Genomic DNA, 14,680 nt, shown 5'->3' on the forward strand with positions numbered 1-14,680 from the left:
AGTCCCAGCTACTGGGGAGGCTGAGGCAGGAGAATGGCCTGAACCTGGGAGGCGGAGCCTGCAGTGAGCCGAGACTGCGCCACTGCACTCCAGCCTGGGCAACAGAGGGAGACTCTGTCTCAAAAAAAAAAAAAAAAAAAAAAAAACTAGCAATGATTAAGCTTAGTGAGGAAGGCATGTTGAAAGCCGAGACAGGCCAAAAGATAGGCAGGCCCCTTGCGCCAAACAGCCCCACTGTGAATACATAGAAAACGTTCTTGAAGGAAATTCAAAGGGCTACTCCAATGAACACACGAATGATAAGAAAGTGAAACAGACTTGTTGCTAATATGGAGAAAGTTTGAGTGGACTGGGTAGATCAAACCAGCCACAATATTCCCTTAAACCAATGCCTAATCCAGAGAAAGGCCCTAACTCTCTTCAATTCTGTGAAGCCCGAGAGAGAGATGGAAGCTGCAGAAGAAAAGTTTGAAGCTAGCAGAGAATGGTTCATGAGGTTTAAGGGAAAAGCCATCTTCATAACATAAAAATGCAGGTGAAGCAGCAAGTGTTGATATAGAAGTTGCAGCAAGTTATCCAGAAGATCCAGCTAGGATCATTGATGAATGTGGCTACACTAAACAACAGATTTCGGTGTAGACAAAACAGCCTTTTATTGGAAGGAGATGTCATCTAGGACTTTCATAGCTAGAGAGGAGAAGTCAATGCCTGGCTTCAGACCTTCAAAGGATAGGCTATCTTATTGGAGGCTAATGCAGCTGGTGACTTTAAGCTGAAATCAATGCTCATTTACCATTCCAAAAATCCTAGGACCTTTAAGAATTGTGCTAAATCTACTCCACCTGTGCTGTATAAATGGAACGACAAAGCCTGGTGATAGCACATCTGTTTACAGCATTGTTTACTGAGTATTTTAACCCCCTGTTGAGACCTCCTGCTCAGAACAAAAAAAAAAAGATTCATTTCAAACTATTACAGCTTATTGACAATGTACCTGGTCTCCCAATAGTTCTGATGGAAAGCTGTGAGGAGAGTAATGTTGTTTTCATGCTGCTAACAGAACATCCATTCTACAGCCCATGGATCAAGGAGTAATTTTGATTTTCAAGTCTTATTATTTAAGAAATACATTTCAAAAGGCTATAGCTGCCATAGACGTTGATTCCCCTGATGGATCTGGGCAAAGTAAATTGAAAACCTTCTGGAAAAGATTCACCATTCTAGATGCTACTAAGAACATTCATCATTCATGAGAGGAGGTCAAAATATCCACATTGGCCAGGCACGGTGGCTCATGCCTGTAATCCCAGCACTTTGGAGGCCGAGGTGAACAGAGCACCTGAGGTCGGGAGTTCAAGACCAGCCTGACAAACATGGAGAAACCCCGTCTCTACTAAAAATACAAAAATTAGCCAGGCGTGGTGGCGCATGCCTGTAATCCCAACTACTCAGGAGGCTGAGGCAGGAGAATTGCTTGAACCTTGGAGGCGGAGGTTGCAGTGAGCCGAGATCATGCCATTGCACTCCTGCCTGGGCAACAAGAGTGAAACTCCTCCTCAAAAAAAAAAAAAAAAAATCCACATTAACAGGAGTTTGGAAGAAGTTGATGCCAACTGTCATGATGACTTTGTGGGTTCAAGACTTCAGAGGAAGGTGGCCTGGCGCGGTATCTCACGCCTGTAATTCCAGCACTTTGGGAGGCTGAGGCGGGTGGATCACAAGGTCAGGAGTTCGAGACTAGCCTGACCAACATGGTAAAACCCCGTCTCTACTAAAAGTACAAAAATTAGCCAGGCATGGTGTCACGCGCCTGTCATCCCAGCTACTCAGGAGGCTGAGGCAGGAGAATCTCTTGAAGCCGGGAGGTGGAGGTTGCAGTGAGTTGAGATTGCACCATTGCACTCTAGCCTTGTGACAGAGTGAGACTCCATCTCAAAAAAAAAAAAAGAATCACTTGAACTGGGGAAGTGGAGCTGCAGTGAGCCAAGTTCACACCACTGCACTCTGGCCTGGGCGACAGAGCCAGACTCTCTCTCTCAAAAAAAAAAGGCCGGGCACAGTGGCTCACGCCTGTAATCCCGGCACTTTGGGAGGCCGAGGAGGGCAGATCACGAGGTCAGGAGATCGAGACCATCCTGGCTAACACGATGAAACCCCGTCTCTACTAAAAATACAAAAAAATTAGCCAGGCTTGGTGGTGGGCGCCTGTAGTTCCAGCTACTCGGGAGGCTGAGGCAGGAGAATGGCGTGAACCTGGGAGGCGGAGCTTGCAGTGAGCCGAGATCGCACCACTGCACTCCAGCCTGGGCGACAGAGAGAGACTCCATCTCTTAAAAAAAAAAAAAAAATACAAAATAAGGTCTTAGTATTATTATGAAAATAACTGACTTCACAGACCCTCTAAAGGTCCTGGAACCTTCAGGAATTTGCAGATCACATGTGAAGAACTGCTGATGTAATGCTTTATTCATCAGTTAATATTTATCAAGTGTCTACCGCATTCCTGACAGTTCCAGGCTCTGAGTATTGGGTGGTGCACTGTACACAAGATCCGTAAGGCCTCTGCTCTCAGAGAACCAAAATTCTTGTAGATAGAAGCAGAAAATGAATAAATAAATGAATAAGATTATTTCATCTACAGAAATGTGCCTTGAAGAAAATAAAACAGGATAATTTAATAGAGAACGGCTTGTGGGAAATTTATCTTCAATGGTTCAATACGATATCCACTCTCCCTTGTGCCTGTTTAAATTTAAATTAAATCAAATAATTCAATTTCTGAGTCACACTAGGCACATTTCAAGTGCTCAATAACCGTATGTGGCTAGTGGCTACCATATTGTACAGTGCAGATAAAGGACACTTCCCTCATTACAGAAAGTTCTATTGAACAGCACTGATTGAGTCTGTGTGAGACAAAAAGCTCAGTGAGGATTGAGAGCAGAGGATTGAAGGCAGAGGGATGCAAAGGCAAAGATCCTAAGATGGAAACCACTTGGGTGTGTTGAAAGAAAAAGAGAGACAGCGGTGTGGCCAAAGTGTGGTCATTAAAGAGGGGACTGGAGGGCTACGATATTAGAGAGGTGGGTGGGAGCCAGGGCATGCTGGAAACTGTGGGCCTTGGTGAAGACCTACAGAGCCCAATAAAAGCAGGCATTGATATGACTTGATTGATGTTTTTGAAAAATCACTCTGGCTGCTACATGGAAAATGAATTGTAGAGGTGGAGGTAGAGGTACCAGTTAGGAGGCTGCTGGATGAAGGGAGTGATGATGGAAATGGAGAGAAGCTGTTTGATTTCATAGGTATTTTGGAACTAGAACAGCAGGACTTGCAGGTGGATAGAATGTAAAGAATGAGAAAAAGGGAGGAATCACTAATGGCCTTTAGGCCTTTGGCTTGAGCAACTATATAGATGATAGTGCCAATTACTGAAAAGAGGAAGAATGAATTCAGGGGCATGGAACTAAGAGCTCTTCTTGGGGGTTTTACATTCAGATGGCCATTAGGCATTCAGGTAGAGATGACAAGTAGGCAGTTGGGTACACACATTTGGAACATGGAAGTCAGAGCTGGAGATACATAAAGTTGGCCCTCCATATCTGTGGATTCAACTAATTGTAGATAAAAAAAATCTATCTATCTATCTATCTATACATATATTTTTTAAGACAGAGTCTCAGGCCAGGTGTGGTGGCTCACGCCTATAATCCCAGCACTTTGGGAGGGCGAGGCGGGCAGATCATGCGGTCAAGAGATTGAGACCATCTTGGCTAACACGGTGAAACCCCGTCTCTACTAAAAATACAAAAAATTAGCCGGGCATGGTGGCAGGTGCCTGTAGTCCCACCTCCTGGGGAGGCTGAGGCAGGAGAATGGCCTGAACCCAGGAGGCAGAGCTTGCAGTGAGCCAAGACCGCGCCACGGCACTCCAGCCTGGGTGACAGAGCGAGACTCCGTCTCAAAAAAAAAAAAAAAAAAAAGACAGAGTCTCGCTCTATGGCCCAGGTTGGAGTGCAGTGGCACCATCTTGGCTCAATGCAACCTCCAACTCCCGGGTTCAAGCAATTCTCCTGCCTCAGCCTCCCAAGTAGCTGGGAATACAGGTGCATGCCACCAGGCCCAACTAATTTTTGTATTTTTAGTAGAGATGAGGTTTCACCATGTAGGCCAGGCTGGTCTTGAACTCCTGACCTCAGGTGATCTGCCCACCTCAGCCTCTCAAAGTGCTGGGATTACAGGTGTGAGCCACCGCACCCAGCCCAAAAATATTTTTTGAAATAATAACAATACAGCAATAAAAAATAATACCAATTTTAATATACAGTATAACAACAATTTAAATAGCATTATGTTGTAATAAGTATTACAAGTAATCTAGAGATGATTTAAAGTATATGGAAGGATGTGCATGGGTTATATGCAAATACTATGGCATTTCATACAAGAGACTTGAACATCCAAAAATTTTGGCATCTGAAGGGTTCCTGGAATGAATCCCCTACAGATGCTGAGAGGCGACTGTATATAGGAGTCACTGACACATTGATAGTATAAAAGCCAAGAGTGTGGATGAGATCACTGAGAAAGTGGGTATAGATGAGAAAAGAAGAGGACTTTGACCCAATTCTCAAGTGTGCCATCATGAAGGGTCAAAGAGTGGAGACCTCAAGAAGCCAAAGAATTGTTAAGATATTAGAGTAAGTGGTCTGGAAAGATAGAAGATGGGTGTTGGGAGAGTAGGGTGCTGAAATGTAAGGTCTTAGAAGTAGTATAGTTACTGATGATAACGAGGTCAAAGATTTGACCTTAGAATGGGCCATTGAGGACTGGACTTAGAGGTCCAGGAGGGAGAAATCAACTTAGAGGGACCAAGAATGAATGGTGACAAACGTAGGAGGAAAACCTGACGGGTGTGGGGTCATAGAACCAAAAGAAGCATGTTTTGTCTAGGAGCGGCGGCTCACGCCTGTAATCCCAGGACTTTGGGAGGTTGAGGTGGGCAGATCACGAGGTCAGGAGATCGAGCCCATCCTGGCTAACACGGAGAAACCCTGTCTCTACTAAAAATACAAAAAATTAGCCAGGCATGGTGGTGGGCACCTGTAGTCCCAGCTACTCGGGAGGTTGAGGCAGGAGAATGGCGTGAACTCGGGAGGCAGAGCTTGCAGTGAGCCGAGATCGTGCCACTGCACTCCAGCCTGGGCAACAGAGCAAGACTCACTCTCCAAAAAAAAAAAAAAAAAGCAGCATGTTTTAAGCAGGAGAAAGTAGTCATTTTGGTTGACCATTGCTGACAGGTTAAGGTGACAACAGACTAGTGTGCCCACTGGATTTGGCAGCATGAAAGATGTTGGCATTCTTGATAAGAGCAGTTTCAGTGGAGTGGTGAGGTTGGGAGCCTAAAGAGAGTGGGTTGAAGAGTGATGAGATTTGAGGAAGGAGGAATGAAGTGGGGAAAACCAGTAGCAGCTGGAGGGCAAGTAGAGTCAAGGGAGGTTTTGTTGTTTCATGTTGTGTTGTTAAGATGTAAATATATAACATGTTTATGTATTGATTGGAATGCTCTATTGGAGAGAGAGAGATTATCTGGTGTTGCAGGAGAAAAAGCATGTAGTTGCAGAAGCAAAGCCCTTGACAAGGTGAGAGTTAGCCTTAGAAAGTAGCGAGAGGACTTCATTTATGTTAACAGGGAAGAAGGCAGGGAGTGTGGGTTCCTGTCTGGTTGTGGTGATACAATCATAAACAATGCTGCTCTGAACATTCATATACAAATTTTCGTATGAATATGTCTTCAGTTCTCTTGAGAATATACCTAGGAATGAAATTGCTGGGTCATATGATAACTCTATGTTTGTTCGTTTTATCTTTTTTCTTTTTTCTTTTTTTCTTTTTTTGGAGACAGGGTGGCTCTGTCGCCTAGGCTGGAGTGCAGTGGTGTGATCACGGCTTACTACAGCCTTGATCTCCTGGGTTCAAGTGATCCTTCCACCTCAGCCTCCCAAGGAGCTGGGACCACAGCTGCATATCACCCATGCCTGGCTAATTTTTAAATTTTTTTGTAGAGATGGGGTCTCACTATGTGGCCCAGGCTTATGTTTAATTTTTTGAGGAACTGCCATATGGTTTTCCAAAGTGCTCGCACTGTTTTACATTCTCATCAGTAGTACGTGAGGGTTCCAATTTCTCCACATCTTCACCAGCACTTGTTATTGTCTGTCTTTCTGGTTATAGCCATGCTAGTGAATATGAAGTTGTATCTTATTGTAGTTTTTATTTGTATTTCCCTATTGACTAATGATATTGAGCATCTTTTCCTATACTTCTTAGCCATCTATGTTTCTTGTTTGGATAAATGTTTATTAAAATCTTTTGTCTCTTTTTCAGTTGGGTTATTTGTCCTTTTGTTGTTGAATCGTAAGACTTTTTTGTGTATTTTGGATACTAGATGTCTATCAGATGTATGACTTGCAAATATTTTTGATGGGTTATCTTTTTACTTTCCTGATAGTGTCCTTTGAAGTGCAAAAGTTTTTAATTTCAAAGAAATCATATAATTACCTATTTTTCTTTGGTTGCTTGTGCTTTTAGTGTCATAAGTAAGAAATCATTGTCTGATCCAAGGTCACAAAGACTTATGTCTACGTTTTCTTAAAAGAGTTTTGTAGTTTTAGCTCTTACATTTAGGTCTTTGATTCAGTTTGAGTGTATTTTTGTACATGGTCGCTTCATCCTTTTGCATGCGATACCCAATTGTCCCAGCTCCATTTGTTGAAAGACTATTATTTCTCCCTTGAATCATCTTGGCATCCTTGTCAAAACTCAGTTAACCAAGGCCAGGCATGGTGGCTCACACCTGTAATCCCAGCACTTTGAAAGGCCAAGGAAAGAAAATCACTTGAAGCCAGGAGTTTGAGACCAGCTTGGGCAACATAATGAGACTTTGTCTCTACAAAAAAAAAATAATAATAATTGTTTAAATTAGCTGAGCGCAGTAGTATGCACCGAGAGTCTTAGGTACTTGGGAGATTGAGGCAGGAGGATTGCTTGAGCCCAGGAATTCAAGGCTATAGTGACCTATCGTCAAGCCACAGCACTCCAGCCTGGGCAACAGAGCAACCCTGTCTCCAAAAAACAGAAAAGAAAAAGATCAATTGACCATATGTGTATTTTTATTCCTCGTTTATTTCTGGTTTCTTTATTTTTGGACTCTCAGTTCTATTCCATTGATCCATATGTCCATCCTTATGTCAGTACCACATTGTCTTGATTATTTTAACTTTATTGTAAGTTAGAATTGGGAAGTGTGAGTTCTTCAACTTTTATTTTCTTTCTCAGGATTGTTTTGATTATTCTGTATCTTCTGTATTTCCATATAAATTTAGGATCAGTTTACCAATTTCTGCAAAAAAAGGCAGTTTTTATTTTTTAACTAGTTTATTTTAGATTTAGGGGGTACATGTGCTTGTAGTTACATGGGTATATAGCATACTGATGGGGATCAGGCTTCCATTGTACCCAGTGTCCAAATAGTGAACATTGTACCTGATAGGTTATTTTTCAACTCTCACCCCTCTCTCAACCTCCCTCCAGAGCAGCTTGGATTTTGATAGGGATTATATTGAATCTGTAGATCAATTTGGGAGAATTGCCATCTTAATGATATTAAGTCTTCCAATTTATGAACTTAGGACGTCTTTCTATTTACTTAGGTCTTCTTTAATTTCTTTTTTTTTTTTTAAGAGATAAGATCTCATTCTGTTAGCTCACTGTGAACTCCTGGGCTCAAGCAGTCCTTCCACTTCAGCCTCCCAAGTAGCTAGGACCACAGGTGCCACCACACCCAGCTAATTCGTGGGGGGAGGGAGGGTAGAGATGGGGTCTCCCTATGTTGCCCTGGCTGGTCTCAAACTGAACTCAAATGATCCTCCCACCTTGGCCTCCCACAGTGCTGGGATTACAGGCATGAGGCAGTGTGCCTGGCCTTTCATTTCTCTCATGTTACTGGTTTTAAGCAGAATAATATCATGATTTGATTTATACTTAAGAAGATTACTCAGTAGTGGCCGGGTGAGGTGGCTCACGCTTGTAATCCCAGCACTTTGGGAGGCTGAGGCGGGCAGATCATGAGGTCAGCAGTTCGAGACCAGCCTGACCAACATGGTGAAACCCCGTCTCTACTAAAATTACAAAAATTAGTTGGGTGTGGTGGCGGGCACCTGTAATCCCAGCTACTCAGGAGGCTGAGGCAGAAGAATCGCTTGAACCCGGGAGGCGGAGGTTGCAGTGAGTCGAGACCACCCCATTGCACTCCAGCCTGGGGTGCAGGCTGGGGTGCAGACAGAGTGAGATTCTGTCTCAAAAAAAAAAAAAAGAAAGATTACTCAGTAGTGTGGAAAAATAATTGGTGGGCAAAGAGACGCTACATGAACAAGGGCAGAGACAAAGAGGAAGTCACTCATTACATAAATATTTATGGACGGGACTTGGTGATTGACTTTATGTAGAAAGAAAGGGAAGAGTAAAGAACAACTCCCAGGTTTGGGCTTCGCTACATCACGACGCCACCAATTGAGATAGGAAAATATAGTTTGGGGGGAAAGATGAAGTGATCAGTTTGTGCCTGCTGAGCTTCAGGTGGTGAAGGGACACCCAGGTGGAAAGGTAAGGTAGTTGGATATCTGAGTCCAATGCTAAGAGGAGAATCTAGTCTGGGAATAGTGATTTGACACTCATCATATAAAAGGAGAGCTGTGAGAGTGCACAAGCCAACTGATGGGAAAAGTAAAGGAAGCAGAAAGGACGCACAGAAAAACTAGGAATTCCAAGGCTGAGCTGATGACAAAAAGTCCACAAGAGACTGAGAAGGAACAACCAGAGAGGCAGGAGGAAGCTCCAGAAAGAGATGCAGGGAGAGTGGCTAATAATAACAACTTAAGGACTGAAATGCTTCCATCGGAATTAGCCAAATTAGAAGTCACTGGTGACCCTGGCAATGACTCTTTTGCTGAAGCTGAAGCCACGCTGCTATGAACTGAAGAGGAAGTGGGAGTTGGGAAGGTGGAGACAGCAAATAAAGATAACTCATTCCAGAGGTTTGCAGGTAGAAAGGAAAAGAAGTGAAAAAGCAGTAACTAGGAATGTAAAGAGGGTCAAGAGGAGGTTGTGCTTTTTAGGACAAAAGAGACTTGGGTGAGTTTATAGGCTGAGGAACGAAAGCAGATGAAAGGGAGAGGATGAGGGATGGAGAGTCCTTGTAGAGCTGGGAGGAATAAGGAGCGAGAGGATTGATTTTATTTATTTTTCTTTTAACCCTGCTTGATTCTATACTGATTTTTAAAATTTTTTTATATGGGCCGGGTGCAGTGGCTCGCACCTGTAATCGCAGCACTTGGGGAGGCCGAGGTGGGTGGATCACCTGAGGTCAGGAGTTCAAGACCAGCCTGGCCAACATGGCGAAACCCCATCTCTATTAAAAATACAAAAATTAGCCAGGCGTGGTAGCAGGCACCTGTAATCCCAGCTACTCGGGAGGCTGAGACAGGAGAATCACTTGAACCCAGGAGGTGGATGTTGCAGTGAGCCGAGATGGTGCCAACTGCACTCCAGCCTGGGTGACAGGGTAAGACGCCGTCTCAGAAAAAAAAAAAAAAAAATTCTATGGAGGTGAGAGGACTTAGAACAGTGCTCTTCTGACGTTAATGTGCATATGAGTTACATATCTCAAACCTCCCCCCCTCTCCATCTTGACAGCTACCATTCTGGTCCAAGTCCAAGTCCCCCTACAGGCCTCATCTCTCACTGGGACAACTGAGCTGGACTTCAGATGCTCAACCCTGTGGTTTAGGCTTGGTGGTGAAGAGGCCAGGACAGGGCTAACTGAATGGAAGAAAACAGAAGGGGCCGGCATGGGGAGTCCAAATACGGGCATGCTGCTGGGGAGGACTTGGTGATGCTTGAGGTTGGGATTTCAGAGAAGGCTGTTCTAGGCGTGGCTCTGGAGAGAATAGCTACAGTCATGTGAAGGCCACTGAGGATGGCAAGGAAGGGCCCTGGGACATTCACACGGATGAGCAGGATATTAGGACAGAAACCCAAGTCCTGGATGGATGAAGGGAGGTGACAGGGAAGATAGAAGATGCAGTGAAGATGAAGGTGATGGGGAGGCACAGCAGAGTAGAGCCAGGCAGCAGAAGTCTCAGAGGAGAAAGAAAAAGATAACATATGCACACAGAAAACAAAACAAAACAAAACATAGAGCCAGGCACACGCCTATAATCCCAGCACTTTGGGGGGCTGAGGTGGGAGGATTGCTTGAGGCCAGAAGTTCGAGACCAGCCTGGGCAATATAGTAAGATCTTGTCTCTACGGAAAAAAAAAAAAAAAAAAAAAAATTAGCCTGGTGTGGTGGCATGTGCCTGTGGTCCCAGCTACTTGGGAGACTGAGGTGGGAGGACTGCTTGAGTCTGGGAGGTAGAGGTTGCAGTGAGTCGACATTGAGCCATTGAACTCCAGCCTGGGCGACAGAGTGAGACTCTGTCTCAAAAAAAAAAGAGGCGGGGGGTGGGGGGTCATTGTGGCTCACGCCTGTAATCCCAGCACTTTAGGAGGCCAAGGCGGGCAGATCACCTGAGGTCAGGAGCTCAAGACCAGCCTGGCCAATGAGGTGAAACCCCGTCTCTACTAGAAAATACAAAAATTAGCCGGGCATGGTGGCTTCTTCCTGTAGCCCCAGCTATTTGGGAGGCTGAGGCAGGAGAATCACTTGAATCCAGGAGGCAGAGGTTGCAGTGAGCCGAGATGGCACCTGCACTCCAGCCTGGATGATAGAGCAAGACTCCATCTGGAAAGAAAGAAAGAAAGAAAAGAAAGCAAGGAAGGAAGGGAGGAAGGGAGGAACGGAGGGAGGGAGGGAGAAAAGAAAGAAAGAAAGGCACAAAAAACTTCAAAAATGTGAATGGAGGTATAGAGTCTCGCTCTGACGCCTAGGCTGGAGTGCAGTAGCACGATCTCGGCTCACTGCAACCTCTGCCGCCTAGGTTCAAGCGATTCTCCTGCCTCGGCCTCCCAAGTAGCTGGGACTACAGGCACGTGCCACCATGTTGGCTAATTTTAGTATTTTTAGTAGAGATGGAGTTTCACCTTGTTGGCCAGGCTGGTCTCAAACTCCTGACCTCAGGTGATCCACCTGCTTTGGCCTCCCAAAGTGCTGGGATTACAAGCATGAGCCACTGTGCCCCGCCTGATTTCTGCTTTATACTTTTCTGTTTTTCTCTCAATTTTTCTACAATGAGTTTTTTTTTCCAGACATGTAAAAGAATACAAAAATTAATGTAACACTCCTATTCACACCATCTAGAATCCATAACTGTAAACATGTCATATTTGCTTTAAAAAAAAAAAACTTTAGAGCTATAGTGAAAGTCTCCTTTAACTGCCTCTTCTTCTCTCAGACAAGCATGGTCAGTTGGTTTTTAGTTTTATATACAGGCATATACATACATAAACTAGAATCTGGTACAGTTGTGTGTGATGGCTTTACTTACATGGAGGAACAGTTCTTAAAATCAGGGAGGGATGGCAACCTTCTTTAAATTGAGGAGGGGATGCACAGGGACTGGCAGCCTGAACTCACCTTCCCAGCTAAGCAGCCCCATGGGAGCCCCTGCCCTGGGGAGATCCAGCTCCCAGCTAAGTGCACGGGCCACACCTGGTTGTTAAATGTACCAGGAAGATAATTGCTATTTGTATTTCTCTGGCTAGCTTCCAATGAACTTTCATATCTCGCAAGTCATTTATGGCTCAAAAAATCTGGGAAACCTGGAAAGAAAATCATTATCCCCATTTGACAGATAGGGAAACTGAGGCCCAGGAAATGGCAGTGAGCTGCCAGGATATCACAGTGAGTTGATGGAGGATAAGGAACTAGAGCTCAGACCTGGAGTTCTTTCCAGAACCTCAGGCCAGCATGCAGAGGGGTGGAGCAGAGGCCAAGGCTTACCAGGTAGCTGGCACTGATGGACTTTGGCCACATGGCAATAAGGAAAAGAAGTGGCAATAACTTCAGACCGCTGAGGTTGGCTGATGGCTGGGAAATTATGGTCTGGAGAGAAGCAGGTGGAAAGTTTTCCTTCCTCAGAAGTCCCAGAGGGCAGGCACACTCCTGGGGACTGTGGCTCTCCCCACCCCCAACACACACACACTCAGAAGTCAGGAGCAGCCTCACAGTCAGACAGGTCCAGGTTCAAGTCTCAGCTTTACCACCAATATATGTTGTAGGGTCTTTAAAAAGTCCTTTACCTCTCTGGGCCTCAATTTTCTCATCTGTAAAATGGAGTGATTATCTTTAATTCTGTGTTGTTCCAAGGATAAAAGAGAATCATCATCTATGCATCTGGAAACAAAAGCATTTAAAAGGTCCCCAACCTAATTCCAGAAGGCTCCAGCAGGGGTTAGAGTGAAGAGGACTGCCTGACACTGACTGATAGAGAAGCCACATCCATGCACACACATGAGGTTTGACATCGGCTTTGCAGTGACCACCTGTGCTCTCCGGGGCAGCCCCTGGGAGATGGGCATTGGCATCACAAGCTGTTGGTGGAATGAGGGCAGGGCAGTGGTGATGAAGGGGCCCTTCCTTTCTTTTTATTTTTTCTTTTATTTTCTTTTTTTCTTTCTTTTTTTTTTTTTTGAGACAGAGTCTCGCTCTATTGCCCAGGCTGGAGTGCAGTGGCACAATCTCGGTTCACTGCAACCCCTGATTGCCGGGTTCAAGGGATTCTCCTCCCTCAGCCTCCCGAGTAGCTGGGATTACAGGCGCCTGCCACCACGCCCAGCTAATTTTTGTATTTTTAGTAGAGATGGTGGTTTTGCTATGTTGGCCAGGCAGATCTCGAACTCCTGGCCTCAAGTGATCCACCTGCCTTGGCCTCCCAAAGTGCTGGGATTACAGGCATGAGCCACTGCGCCAGGCCGGCCCTTCCTTTCTTTTCAACAAAACCAAGGCATGAATTCATTCTAAGACTCCAACTTCAACCATACAGCCATGTGTAAAACAAAAAGCAAAATCCTTCCCGTCACTCTCCTGCATCACTCTTGGTTATCACTTTGGTGCCATTGCTTGCTATTAGGAACAGTTTGTCCACAAACACCATTAGATGCATGCATATCTTTGCACTCTGGTGCGCAGGATAAAGATCTACAAATGGAATTTCTGGGCCACAGTTACAAGTGTCTGAACATTTTTTTTTTTTTTGAGACGGAGTCTCACTCTGTCACCCAGGCTGGAGTGTAGTGGCCCGATCTTGGCTCACTGCAAGCTCCACCTCCCAGGTTCATGCCATTCTCCTGCCTCAGCCTCCTGAGTAGCTGAGACTACAGGCACCCGTCACCATGCCAGCTAATTTTTTTTTTTTTTTTTTTTTGTATTTTTAGTAGAGACGGGGTTTCATCGTGTTAGCCAGGATGGTCTCGATCTCCTGACCTCGTGATCCGCCCACCTTGGCCTCCCAAAGTGCTGGGATTACAGGCATGAGCCACTGCACCTGGCCACAAGTGTCTGAACATTTATAATATGAGTAAGTACTACCCAAATTGCCCTACTAAAAGATTGTCTGAGGACATCAACATTCCGATGCCAGCCTGATGTCTTCATAAACTGCCCCCATCTTCCCTTCCACCTGACAAATCTGTCTCCCCACCTGGAATTCCTTGCACATTATCCCCCTTCAGACAGCAGGTGACAGGGAAGCAGCTCTGCTGGGGGGGTTACCAGATGGGATGTCCCGGGGGGCTTCCTAGGAGAAATGGCTCCACTCCCTCCCATGGTGTTAATGCGTTCTCCAAACTCCAGAGGCTCTACATCTGACCCAACTGCCCAACACACACAGCGCCGCAGGTGTCAGCACAGGTGTGCAGAAAGACACACAGACAGTGGACAGCCCCCAGGACAGGCTCCAACCAAGCACCAAGAGACAGCCAGCCAGCCCCTGGCCTCTGGGACACTGCCCAGGGGGGTAAGTGGGGCAAGCTGTGAACAGATGTTGCCCAGTTCCCACAGTAAGTGCCTCCAAGGACCGAAAGAGCCCAGGGAGGTGGCCACTCTACAGAACTTGGGCACAGAGACCCAAGGGGATTCCAGGCTCCTGCCTACTCCACCACTTCCAGCTGGTGGTCTTGGGTGAGTGGTCTGTGGTCTCTGAGCCCAAAGGTGCAGGAATGGTACCTCTGCCAAAGGGATGCTGAGACTAACAAGGGACCTCACTGGGGTCCATCCTGACACATTAAAGGGCTCAGCAACCCAGAGCAGTACTAATAAAGCTCCTACTACGTGCTCTTGCTAGGTCTACACTTTGTCCATAAAGACAGTCTGGAGAGTTTCCAAAGCGTGTTGTTGTTGTTTTGTTGTTTTGAGATGGAGTGGCGAGATCTCAGCTCACTGTAACCTCTGCCTCCCGGGTTCAAGCGATTCTCCTGCCTCAGCCTCCAGAGTAGCTGGGATTACAGGCTTGCCCCACCACATCCGGCTAATTTTTGTATTTTTAGTAGAGACGGGGCCGGGGGGGCGGAGGGGGTTCACCATGATGGCCAGGCAGGTCTCGAACTCCTGACCTCAGGTGATCTGCCTGCCTAGGCCTTCCAAAGTGCTGAGATTACAGGCATGAGCCGCCCCGCCCGGCCG

Source organism: Gorilla gorilla, chromosome 1 (genome assembly GCF_029281585.2).
Source record: "Gorilla gorilla gorilla isolate KB3781 chromosome 1, NHGRI_mGorGor1-v2.1_pri, whole genome shotgun sequence".
Classification (NCBI taxonomy): domain Eukaryota; kingdom Metazoa; phylum Chordata; class Mammalia; order Primates; family Hominidae; genus Gorilla; species Gorilla gorilla.